Source organism: Colobus angolensis, unplaced genomic scaffold, assembly GCF_000951035.1.
Source record: "Colobus angolensis palliatus isolate OR3802 unplaced genomic scaffold, Cang.pa_1.0 Scaffold10, whole genome shotgun sequence".
Taxonomy (NCBI): domain Eukaryota; kingdom Metazoa; phylum Chordata; class Mammalia; order Primates; family Cercopithecidae; genus Colobus; species Colobus angolensis.
The window spans coordinates 4,231,952-4,244,485 of record NW_012110919.1 but is presented as its reverse complement, the minus strand read 5'-3'; the positions used below and the strand labels follow the sequence as shown (position 1 = coordinate 4,244,485).

Below are 12,534 nucleotides of genomic sequence, written 5' to 3'. Positions count from 1 at the left end.
TTTCTGGAGTTAATTGCTCAGTTTAATTACGGATTTCTCCCCACACATTTCCAGCACTCAGTTTGGATTAGATCTTATATTGCTTGGTTTCCTTAGCCTCTCGTCAAAGAACCTCTTTAGTGGGTAAAATGGGGGAATGTGGCAGGAGAGACGGGGGTGCCCTACAGTGGATCAGAACCGTTTCTTAGAGGATGTTTCATCACCTTCTATATAATTTCCAACCGGAGTTAAAATGTTCTTCCCTTCTACTTCACAGTAAACTAATCTTGGGAGAATGCTTTCTGGCTGAGTGCTTCCCAAGCCACCATTCTTTAAGTGGAATTTATTTGAATAATTTAACATTGATTTCTAGTCTGGGTACTGTTTAGTTCCTTTTTGGGTCACTGAGCAAGAGGACTTAATATGTTGCATGTTCCATATAAAAATATCACCCAATTTTAGCTGTTCAGTGAGCTCCTAGGACAAAGGAGGGTTACTGGCAATAGAAAAGTATCACTTCCAACACAGGATATGCCATGAGCATTGGTGGTATGTAACATATTCAGTAGTGTTTTCATGAACCTGTCAGCATAGTCTGCGTAAACTTTGCAATGAAATTCACCTTCTGCTCAGCTCAACTTTATGGCTTCCTGAGCAAGGAGGTAAAGAACATGGCAGAGAAGTGGACGTGTCACAGGGGCACCTTCTGCCTTGTGGGACTCCCCCTTCTGGTGTCTGGAAGGCATGATGGTGGTTGAATTCAAGGTCACTTGAATTCAACCTACGCAGAGATTGAATAAGAATTTCAAGCCATCCCCTACGCAGAGAGAAGGAAGAGAATTATTTTCTTCAAGTTCTTCTACTTTTGATAGGAGAGTGAGGCTCCTCCTGCTCCAGATTCTATAGGGAATAACATAGAGAAATTATACTTTATCACTGGAAAAAATTCATCGTTTGTAATTTGGGAATAATACATTGTATACAGAGTTTAGAATCAGTGCGATAAGCTATTAAAAGTACTTAACTCGATAGCTGGCACTAGTAGTCACTCAATTACTGTTTGTTTCTTTCTGGCTGTCACCAGTTACAGTTTTGCATTTTTACCTTTAGGTCTTTGATCCGTTTTGAGGTAATTTTTGTGAAAGAGATGTAAGGTCTTGGTTTAGATTCTAGTTTATTTTTTTCCTGCATGCAGATGTCCAGTTGTTCCAGCACCATTTATTGAAAAGACTGTCCTTTCTCCACTGTATTGCCTTTGCTTCTTTGTCAAAACTCAGTTGACTATATTTGGGTGGGTCTTTTTCTGGGCTCTCTATTCTGTTCATTTGGTCCATTTATCTGTTCTTTCGCCCATGTCACATTGTTTTGATCACTGGAAAGCTTTTCAAAACCATAAAGCCTTATACCCATATGAGGCACTATTAGTAGAGATAGTGACCAACTGAGGGCCAATGGCATTTCCTCAGCTCTTATCCTCTCCCTGCTCTGTGTGAGTTAGAAGATGGAACTCCTCATCTGTGAAGAGGGAACTCCTCATCTGTGAAAAGGGAAAGCCAATACTCCAGGGCCAGTGGTTTACTGAGGGCATGATGGACTTGGTCTCTTCCTTTCTGCTGAGTTAGAGGACAGGGCTTGTTCAAAACTGGTTCATCTCTGCTTTCTCTGACTTCAAGGACCTCATCCTAACACTTTGCTACTGGCAACTCAAGCATTATATATTCTGTTATTTTAAAATATTGTATTATTTTCTTGCTTGTTTTAGACAGTAACATTGTTTCCTTTTACTGCTCAGTCTGGGCATGGCTCATGATTGCCCATTATAGCTTCGGCTGACATGGATCCTGTGTTTTAGCAAGTAGTTCTCAAAGTGTGGCCCCTGACCCGCAATATCAGATCCTCTGGGAAATGCAATGTTAGAAATGCAAATTTTCAGGTCCTACCCCAGATTGAATGAATCCAACCTCTAGAATAAGGCCAAGTAAATCAGCGTTTTAATTTTTTTAAAAAATGATACATGCTCAAGTTTGAGAACCACAGGCTTTGAATTTACAAAGAGTTTTTCATTCATTTAGTAGCAGCATTCTCATGCACATTGTCTCTGATAGATGGCACGATGACCCACTTCCACTTGGTTATTCTTTTCCCTCTGCCTTTTAGGGCTTGCCATAGGACGCCCTGCTGAAGCTGGCACGCTGCATGGGAGCTATCCTTAAATGCCACTCAGAACACTCTCACAGCCTACAGCCTCCAGAAGGAGAGTGTCGCCTGGTCCAGTTGCTGAGTGACCGCTGATCAACAGCTGACTTCACCTTGCATCCTGACTCCTGGGAGCTCTTCCTCTCCCATCTCTCCTCCCCTCTTTCTCTGTAGGCGCAGCCATCAGGATCAGCTGAACCACTGGGGATGGCTGTCTTTGGAGAGGATCTATGTGGCCTTGAGAAGAGTTGGGTAGATGGACGGCCTCTCCTTGGAAATCAGCTCTCTGAAAGGACAAAGCCTAGGAGACTGCTCCTCAGGGTGCAGAGCACAGGCTTGCCTGTTTATTTAGGGTGTGGACTTGGAGTCAGGACAGGAGTTTTATGAACAGGAAAAGGAATTTTGTTGAGTTTGTGGCCTTATGCTGATTCTTTTTGGGATGTTGAGTAGCATGAATAGAGAAATCTTTGATGAGAAGAAAAAAACAGTTTTAGTGAAGTAAATAAATGTAGGTTCATTTTCATTTGTAAATATATTTCTTCTATTTGTTGTTACTCCACTTGTAAGACGCATATACATAACTGCAGATTCAGAGATTTTTGTCTATCCATTGATGGCGATCTGTGTTACTTTCTGTCAAGGAAGCACAGTAACTTGGTGTCAGTATGGTGGGGCTCTGGCTGCCACAGACAGTATAGGTAGTGGCGTTCTGTTAGCTGATAATTAATTACTAAATTGGCAGCATGTGCCTCTCATTCTGTGATACACACACACACACACACACACAGAGACACACACACAGTACCCCTTATGTCTGCTTAACTTCCAAGAGTCTTTTGGACATATAAAATTTGCCTGAGTCAAAAGTTTAAAATATGCATTGGTTCTGTGCCTATTAAAAGCAAAGTTTAAAATAAAGCCCGAAATAATGGATGAAATCCATTCAGGCAGCTTGGTGGTTTAAAGCAAGACTGAACTTTCTACTTTTTGAAAAGTGTGTTTCCAGGAATAAAGCTGAGTGGACAAAGCAAGACCTAATTTTCCCTACTGAATAGGAAATAAAATGACACATATTGAACGCTGTCTCAAAGGTGCTTATACTGGTTGGGAAAAGATGGCCTTGAGACCCAGGCTATTCACGTTAAGATTGAAGATGAGGTGATAATGTGAATTAAATAATGCCATGGCAAAGTTGGCTGCAAATGAATAAGCAGGACTTTGTGAATGCTTCATATTCCTAATAAAGCATCTCTTCCTTACTCAAACATCTCTTCCTCCCTCTTTTGACCTTCAGCAGGCTATAAAGAACAATGCCTTTCATTTGTGATTATCTAATCTCTAGAAACATGCCCTGCCCTCATATATTGCTTGTGGGAATGTAAAATGATGCAGCTGCTGGGGAACGCAGTTTGGTGGGTTCTCAAAAAAGGGAAACACAAAGTTATATGTGTTTATGACCCAGAATGTTCCACTCCTAGGTATATACTCAGGATAACTGAGACATATGTTCATACAAAAACTTGTGCACAAACATTTGTAGCAACATTATTTATAACAGGCAAAAAGTGGATACAGTCCAAATCTCTGTCACCTGAGGAATGGATAAATAAAATGTGATAGAGCTGTACCATGAAATACTATTCAGTCATAAAAAGAATAAAGTACCAATAGTAAGAGTTGAAGAAGGAAGAAAGAAACATGAAAAGCGGCTTCACGGTAAAAGACAGGTTTATTTTGGGAAATAAACCTGAGAGGGGCTTCTGGTTGAGTTAGGTCAGGGGCACTCTCTCTTACAGACTAAGAGTATTTAAGGGTTTAGGGCAGGAGAGCTTATCACAGGCTCAGAATATTTCTGTGTTTCTTCATCTTGCTTATTTGGGAGGAAGATTTTGTTTGTTTTCATACCTTTTTTTTTTTTTTTGCAGCTGCAGGCATACCCAAGCCTGCTTTTAGCTTCCCTATCTTAGTGCACCTAAAGGGAAAGGGATGTGCTTATTAGGGCCCACTGTTTTACTGGGGCCCATTGTATGAGTGTGAAGTTTGGCAGTTACCCAAGAGACTTTCCCCCTACCTTCTGTCCCTGACCTGTCTTATCTGTGTTTTACTGTCTGCTCTTTCTGGCTGCTTGTTGTTAGAAGAGAAGTGATTTCCTTGAAATGTCTGAGATTAGAAAGGGAGCCGGAACTTGAAATGGCAATGTTTGTCCAAGATGATGGTGCTCCTGCTCTGTCACTGATACCTGCTACTACTTGGATGAACCTCGAAAACGTTGTGCTAAGTGAAAGAAGCCAGAATCAATGGGCCACATTTTGTTCGATTCCATGTATATGAAATGTGCAGAATAGGCAAATTATAGCCCCCCAAAATTTATATGTTGACATCCCAACCCTTAGTACCTCAGAATGTGACTGTCTTTGAATATGGGGCCTTTAAGGAGGTAATTAAGGCAAAAAAGAGATCCTCTGGGTGGGCCCTCACCCAGTAAGACTGGTGTCCTTCTAAGAAGAGAGAGATTAGGACACAGTTACACACAGAGGAAAGGCCATGTGAAGACAGAGGGAGAAGACAGCCTTTTGCAGGTCAAGGTGATCAGGATAAACAGCCCATAATAGGTCTGGTAAGGTCTGAACAGGGGTCAGATTGTATAGTACGTTATCAGCTAGGGTAAGGAGTTTTATTGTAATTCAGAGCCACTGGAAGGTCTTAAGCAGGGTTCTACAGATCTGATTAATATCTGGGAGTTAGGGTTTCCCTGGAGATTCTAACAAGGACTAAAGCATTCCTGACCTTAGACCCAGAGGTAATCTCTATCAACCTGGGTCCTGAATTAAACTTTCTTCATCCTGTTGGTCGTCCTTGGTTTTCAGCAGAGTTTGCACAAACAGAAATCAACACACCCAGGATAGCATGCCTCAGTACTCCAAACAGATTCTGAGAAGCATAAGGGTCAACCATAAATGCACATTTTTGCAAACCCTGTAATCTATTTATGCTACAAAAAATCTCCTAAACAGAAGAACTGAATCAACTGCAAATAGCTATTGTTGATTTTCTACGAGGACATTGGCAATCATGATGGCTGTGTGAGCCACAGGACTGTTGTAAAGAGAGATTTCTGGATGGTGATTTTCTGTACTAATCAGTGGATTTTTGTTTTCTCATCAGGGCCAAGATATCCAACCATAAACAAAGGAGAAATTTTGACCTGAGAAATATCTACTTTGTTAATAAGCAAAACTGAAAATGGAAAAAAGTAATTTTGTTTTGTAAACACAGGCTTGCTGTTCATTGAGTGCAAAGTATAACTCTTGCAAAATGTTAAGGGTACTTGGACCCTATGGTGCTAGAGTTTAAAATGGTTTTGGAGGAATCGAAACATCAGTTCTGTTTATTGCGCAAAGGTAGCAAACATGAAAGCCAAATCGTACAAATTATTGTAGACAACTGAATGCCACTTACCAGCTGTGAGCTACCTGCTTCAACAAAACTCTTTCCAGCCTAAATAAAGGGAGAAAATTTCTCTCTTCTCTCCATGTATTTAAAGACAGCACCCGAATTAACATCTGAGTCATAAATAGTCCATGAAACAGATGACTCCTCATCCTATGACCAGATGTTTTTTTTTTTACCAGATAAAATTCTAAGTGAATCTCTTTTCTCTTTTGCACTTTTAAAAGCTATTTCCCTTCTCTGGTTTGGTCTTCTGGTTAATGTGCTGAGGCAGGCTCTTGGCAGCCAGATGGAGTATCATCTATATTTAGGGCTTCCATTAGCTCTTGTGTTTGAATCTGCTGCCATTTCCTAATTTCAACACAAATATTCTACGAGAGTGGATTGCCATTTATGTTATTGCTGTGTAATAAAGTCATCATGCTCATATGCCTTATTTTTCCTGGTGATTCTTTTTGCTAATCAAGCACATTCCCTTTTTATTGGTCACATACCGATACATGAGAAGTTGTTACCTTGATAACATTTACCAGCATTCAGGTTGGTCAGTCTTGGTTCTGGCTTTTCTCGCTGTCCCTTCCAGGCTGGTTTGGATACCATTTAATGTTTTCTTTTTGGTTCGTGGGAGTTCAGCAACCCAATAACCTTGAGAAAAGAGAAATGAGAAATGGAACCAGTTCATCTTATGCTAAAAGATTCATTTTGACAGAGTGATTTTTTTCCCTAGGATAAGAAATTACTGTGTCATTCCAAATGCATAGATACTACTGTGCCAAAGTGCTGCAGAGAGTTTCATGATGAACTTTTCTAAGAAAATTAATTGCATGTTAATGAAAGTTTGGGGGTGGTGGAATTCAAGGGAGAAGTACTCTGTTTTTTATCACCACTTCCCAAAATTATGTAGTCAAAGGCTCTTATGATGATTATAAAAATAGCAACCCCCACTTGCTTGTGCTAGACAGAATATAAAGCAGTTTCACAACATTTCTGCTTTGAATTAGAGTAATCCTCTTGGTATCTGAAGACCTCCTCTGAGTCCAGCGTATGCTGGCTTTGCCACCAGAATCTTAGGAGTGAGGCCTTTGGCCAGGTTTGGGGGTTCTAATAAATTTAGCATATGGGCCAGTCGCAGTGGCTCACATCTATAATCCCAGCACTTTAGGAGGCCAAGGTGGGCAGATTACTTGAGGTCAGGAGTTCGAGACCAGCCTGGGCAACATGGTGAAACCCCATTTCTACTAAAAACACAAAAGTTAGCCGGGCGTGGTGGTGCATGCCTGTAGTCCCAGTTACTCAGGAGGCTGAGTCAGGAGAATCGCTTGAACCTGGGAGGCGAAGGTTGCAGTGAGCTGAGATTGTGCTACTGCGCTCCAGCCTGGGTGACAGAGCAAGACACTGTCTCAAAAAATAAAAATAAAAAATAATAAATTTAAAAAAGCATAGCATATGGAACACTCTTCTGGAATCAGTGTCTGTAACATAAAAAAAAAAAGAAAGAAAAATTTGAAGTTGCAAGTACTCAGACGGGTTTGTGGACACTGGAAAGGAGATGAGGAACCTACACATCACCTTATTTCCAGGAGAAGGTGGGTGGCGGATTCATATTTGTTCTCAATCGTAGTGGTTGTTTGGACTCAGTAGGAGTATTTACTGTGAAGTCTGTCATATGAAGGAAAAACTCAGGGGTGCAACACGGTGGCCAGAAAAATTGGATGGTGTCATTTCCAGTCACCAAGGTGGGGCACCTCACGCTTGTGGGTCAGCACAGATCAGACACGGGTGTCCGGAGTTAGCTCTTTTACACATGTGCCGAGACAGGCTTCTTGCTCCTGTCACATGACTCCCAACTGGAGAGGAGGATGAGGGGAGAACCCAAGCTACACCAATAACTCTTGGTGCCACTTCCTGCTGTTTCATCTTTGTCTCCCCATCACAGCTGTACTGGGACCACTGCTGGCTGCGTTCTTGCTTCTCTAACTGCTTTTCTCTGGTTTCCTCCTCGGCTTCTCTTTCTGAAATTGTCACTTAAATGTTGACATAACCAGACTGTGCCCTTTGGTACTTATCTATTCTCACTTTACCTACACTCCCTGGACAATCGCCTCCATTCCCATGGCTCCAATTACCATCTCTACTGCTGGCAGCTCTCAAATGAAATCTACATCTCCAGCCCAGAACTTGTTCTGTGGTTCCCTAGATGTCTCAAACTCAGTGTGTTCGAACCTAACTCATGATGCTCCCACCCCCACAAACTATGCCTGCTTCTGAGATCTTGTCTATGTAATAGTGGCCAAGATTTACTGTGCTTGTGATATTCCAGGCTCCGTTCCAAGCATTTGACATACTTTACCTCATTTAACCTTTTCCAGAGCCCTGTACAGAAGATACAATTATTATCCCTTTCTTATACTCTGAGGCACCCAGTGAATTGGTGCCTTTCCCCAGGTTCAACAGCTAGCTGTGGACAGAGTCAGACTTTGAATGCAGGCTGTTGAAACCGTAGCCCACGCTTCTAATCACTTGGCTGGGCTGCTTGCTGTTGTACATTTACCCAAGTCAGAAACTGGAGCATCATTTTTGATGTCATCTTCTCCCCTGGCTCCCACATCCCATCCAATGCTAATCCAGTTCCTTTTACCTCCTGAATAACTTGAGCCTTTCTTTCTTTCTTTTTTTTTTTTCTGCTCCCAGGTCACTACTCTAGTCTAGGCTATTATCTCTTGCCTGGGCATTCACAATGGCTTCCTAATAGCTCTTCCTGCTGTTCTCTCTTCTCTCCTTTCCACCTCATCTATTTTCCATACTGCAGCCAAAGAAATCTCTCTAAAACATAAATTCAAATGCGTCACTTCAGTAAAATGCTGCAATGGTTTCCCATTGTCCTCAGGGCAAAGTCTGGACTCCAATATGCCTGAAAAGGTATGCTCTGGGCTCTTTTCTCTCCAGCCTTATCCTTCTCCCTGACTTCATCTCCTCCCCTTGCCCTGTCAGCATGCCCCAGTCTTCCTGCGCTTCTTTCCTTTCCTGGCTCCTGGAAGGCCCCTTTCTCTCTCTCACCTCTTGGCCACTTAGTTATCTGATCCCTTTGCCTATGATACAGTTTGGATACTTGTCTCCTTCAAATCACATGTTGAACTTTGATCCCCAGTGTTGAAGGTGGAGCCTCGTGGGGGGTGTCTGGTCATGAGGGCAGATGGCTCGTGAATGGCATGGTGCTGTTCTTGTGGTAATCAGTGAGTTCTTACTCTTAGGTCCTACAAGATCTGCCTGTTAAAAAGAGTCTGGCTCCTCCTCCTCTGCTTGCTCCCTTCTTCTCTCACCATATGATCTCTGCACACACCAGCTCCCCTTCACGTTCCACCATGAGTGGAAGCAGCCTGAAGACCTCACCAGAAACAGATGTTGGCACCATGCTTCTCGTACAGCCTGCAGAACCATGAGCCAAAGAAATCTCTTTTCTTTGTAAATCACCCAGCCTCAGGTCTTTCTTTATAGCAACACAAAGGGACTAAGAGAGCCCGAATGTCCTTCCATCTTCTCTGCACCTGCTTGACTCCTATTCATTCTCAAAGGCTTTGGGGATCTCCTCTCTGGGGTCTAGAAAGGGACTTTGGTGACTTGGCTGTGTGTTCCAGTATAGCTGCCACTCTGTGTGTCATGGTTTGTCCCAAGCACTTTAAATATATTAACTCATTTAATTTTGCAAAAACTGTATGAGGTAGACACAATTACTATTTCCACTTAGCAGATGAGACTGTTGAAGCACAGTGCATCTGCCACTCTAGTAGTTCACCAGAGGAAGTTTGACACAGGGCTCTGACTACAAGGCTGTTGCAAGAACACAAAAAACAAATGGAGGATGCAAGACAATCCAAAGATGAGAAACAGTAGGAAGCTGCTGCTCCAGGTTAGAGGGACAGAAGGAAGTGGGAATGTCACCAGAGGTGAGGCACTGGGACTGCCCAGCGGGAACTGGAGCTCTAGAGGAGGCGCAACCACTATCAGAGCAGCCACCCCAAACTGAGAGGGGCTTAAGTACCCTGACGTTCCCTCCTCCTACTGCTAAGCTCCACCACTGCTTCCCATTGGCTAAGTTAACCAGACACTCATTGGCAGGAGCCTGGGAAAATGTAGTCTGCAGAGGTCGCGGTAAAGATGGGGAACAAACTGAGAGAAACAGGTAGAAGATAGGCTCAGAGAGGTTCATTACTTTTTCCAAGCTCTGACAACTTCTAAGTTGCAAGGTCTAAGTAGTTTGGCCCCAGAGTGTGTCCACTTAACCACTGATGCACACTGGTGTTCTGAGAACCTGGGGCCAGGCACTGAGTCACTGAGTCTCAGATGTGTAAAATGGAAACAATAGTGATATCCTCTGTATGGGGCTACGATAAAGGGAAAATAAGTTGACACACTTCAAATATTTTGAATACTGCCTGGAATATCATAAGCACAGTAAATTTTGGTCATGCTTACGGAGATAAGGATCTCAGGAGAAGGCAGTGGTCTGGGCATGGGAACTCTGCCCAGCACTGTTCTAGGCTCTTTCTCTAGAAGGTAGTTGCTATCTCCATTTTACAGATGATAAAACCAAAGCCTCAAGAGTTTGACTTACTCACATAGCAAAAGTGGGAGTAGGACTCAAGAATTTGATTCCAGAGTCAACGTGTGAATGCCATATTAAAATTCCTGTGTGATGGACTCTCTTCCAGCTAAGCCACAGTTTCTATGGGGACACACCTGTGCCTTTTTTGCCTTTGATTCCCTAGCACAGGCTCAACACCTGGTGCCTTGGAAGGCACTCAGTATATATTTGCTCTGTGAATTATTAAATGGCCTGGTGATTTGCTGGTGCCTTGGAAGTGGAAGTTGTACAGACGTGTTTCTGGACTTCTTGGTCAGCAGTGAGGCGCTGGAGGCCCAGCCTCTCTTCAGAAACTCATTCCAGGCCATCTCCATAGCGCATGCCTGAGTGTTCCAGCTCTGCCATTTCATGCATCTCTGTGATGGCTTCCCCTGGACCTCAGCTTTGTGGAGGCCGTCTATTTTGTACGTCCTCGAGTGCTCAGTGGTGACCAAGGCAAGAGGATAAGAGTCAGAGTGAGGAAAATTGCATCGGGGATTGGAAGAGAACATGAAATGCAGTAAAAGGTCACCATTACACCATTAAGGAGTTCTCAAGAGTGCTTCATAATCATAGTATAATCTGCAAATGCACATCTGGAGGTAATTATATCTACCTAGGACAAATTACTTATACTTTTATCTTAGAAATTGACCTAGTATATGAAGTGGAAGCAATTCACTCTTCTCTGCCTGTTTCCCCACTTAAACAAGAGGGAAAAGATCATTTTCACTGAGTGCTGGAAAAGTACCTTTCAATCATTAGAGAAAGTCTATAAAAACTGAGTTACTGAATCTGGCTTTGGCATGAGGACATGGGCTAAAACTGAGTTTTTGATCTGTTGCAACTGGTATGTTGTTGGGGATGCTGCCATTTCTTGAAGTTTCTCTCATCTTTCCAGCAGAAAGAGCTGGGCATCTTGTAAGAAGCTGATATATATTTATTAACAGATAATATGAGTTATGTATCTAATAATGGTTTCTTCTTTCCTTTGGCAGCTTAGAAAGGGCAGAGCCTAATAGGCCAGCACTGGAAGAATGTGGATTTCACAGAACGCCTTTTATGTCCTAACCACAGCCCTGCTACTCATTTTCCTATCCTATCTTTTTCCCTCATCACTTTTATTTAACTGATTGTATCTTGCTGAATTGTGTGCATCTTGGTAAGCCATCCTCAAGCCTTCCCAGGACAACACAAATAGGTAAATAAATAGTCATTGACTCAAATGTTTTTAATCATAGACTTGATTCCTGGCTTTGCTTTAGTGAAGCACTTTGAGTTACTGTCACTCAAGTAACTCAAAGTATCAATGTTCCATCACTTTCTAGAATTAACTAATCCAGCAGAGATCAATTTATGACAGAAAGCTATAGTATATTAAACTCCAGAGTTCCCAGCTGGAAGAAATTGTAATTTTAGAATTGGTTGATCAAGAAATAGATGTTGACAATTGACTTAATTTTGGTAATGTTTTAAATGAATCTGTATTTTATTAATACATATACAAATGATAAATGTATAATTTGTTTATTGTATTTTATTAGTCACAACCAATCTACATACATTTGAAAATGGTGGCATATACATATGGTGAAAATAGCATTTTCACTGGATCTCAAATTACGTTGGTGAGCTTATAAACTAGAAGATCCCTTGCAAGAAGGCCATAGATTCCCCAGAGGCAAAGCTTTGCAGGCTGGAAGTCTTGGCATTCTTCCTTTACTCATTTGTTAAAGCATATTGGGTTAGGTGCTAGTGTCCCTAGGCAGGCTTTTATACTACAGTGCTTCACGTTCTTGAAAACTGGAAAACAATTGGCTCAAACTCAACCTTTAGTAATAAAATGTCCCTTCAGACTTTCTAGACATGTGTCAAAATTACTTCATTAAATTTCAACAGTGTTTAAGCATGCGTTTGTACTGTGATTTTCACTTATTAAGCTCTCTGATATAATATCTTATTGTTATCAATTATATGTAATTTATCAATTATATATTCCTATTAAAGAACAGGTCTAAGAAGAGAGGAATCTGATTTTGTGAAAAAGAAATTGTAGGGAAGAAAATCACTGGACTGAGGTCATGCTGCAAGTTAGAGGCCAATCCTAGACAAGAACTTTGTTTTCTAATTTTTTTAAGAGATGGGGTCTTGCTACTTTGCCCAGGTTGGCTTCACACTCCTGGGCTCCAGCGATCCTCCTGCTTCAGCCTGCTCAATAGCTGGACTACAGGCACAAGCCACCACACCCAGCTAGAGCTTTTTCTTTCTTTTCTTCTTGTCTTTCCTTT

General features: G+C 41.9%; 1 long non-coding RNA gene across 1 annotated transcript; it reads right to left on the bottom strand.

Moving 5' to 3' along the window:
* Nucleotides 1-307: 307 nt before the first annotated feature.
* On the bottom strand, nucleotides 308-7,819 carry LOC105505805. Its single transcript, XR_001000808.1, has 4 exons — nucleotides 7,195-7,819; nucleotides 6,141-6,270; nucleotides 791-879; nucleotides 308-748 (listed from the first exon to the last, which is right to left on the bottom strand). It is a non-coding gene; the product is annotated as an uncharacterized LOC105505805 (long non-coding RNA).
* Nucleotides 7,820-12,534: the final 4,715 nt, after the last annotated feature.